Source organism: Limulus polyphemus, unplaced genomic scaffold (assembly GCF_000517525.1).
Source record: "Limulus polyphemus unplaced genomic scaffold, Limulus_polyphemus-2.1.2 Scaffold1477, whole genome shotgun sequence".
NCBI classification, from domain to species: domain Eukaryota; kingdom Metazoa; phylum Arthropoda; class Merostomata; order Xiphosura; family Limulidae; genus Limulus; species Limulus polyphemus.
In genome coordinates, this window is record NW_013667087.1 from 38,575 (window position 1) to 39,384 (window position 810).

The window sequence follows — 810 nt, forward strand, 5'->3', positions numbered from 1 at the left end:
GCGCAGATAGCCCTCGTGTAGCTTTGCGCGAAATTCAAAAAGAAAACAAAACAAACAAACCATTATCGGTAACAGTCACACCAGTGGTAGTAACTTCATTAACAGCTTCAATGTTTCCCCCTCAAAACCTAGTAGAGTTTCTTCTCCAACAGTGGCTTTTACAGGTCACACATCTTCAGCAACGTCATTTGTTCCGTTGTTCATTTCGTTCCAACTGAAATGTCCTGGACCATCATAATGCCAAAGCCTGTTGGCATGCACCACCTTTGGCTTACCTCGCCGACCACATTTTACCCGGATCCACTATGTCATATGGGCCTTCCCATGGAGAAGACAACTTAGGAGACTTCCCTTTAGTCTTCCTGGGATTACACAACCACACCTTGTCTCCTGGTACAAAGATGACTTCAGCAAACTTGTTATCATAACATAGCTAAATGGAATCAGCAGACGTTTTCAAGTTTGAACGCACTTGATGGTGAATATCATCCATCCATTCCAAAAACACTTTCACGAACTCTGACACATTTTCAGACAACTCTTTGTAAGGTGAGCGTCCTGTTATCAGATCTACTGGCAACCGAGGTTCACGACAAAACATCAGCTTTGCTGGAATGTATCCAGTGGTTTCATGCTTTGCTGTTTTATAGGCCATCAGCAGTGGAGTGAGTAAGACATCCCAGTCATTTTGGCGGCTATTACAAAACATTGCCAATTCCCGTCCCAGTGTCCAGTTGTACTTTTCTACCATCCCATCAGACTGTGGGTGAAATGGCGTTGTCCTGGTCTTTCGGATGCCAAACTAACTTG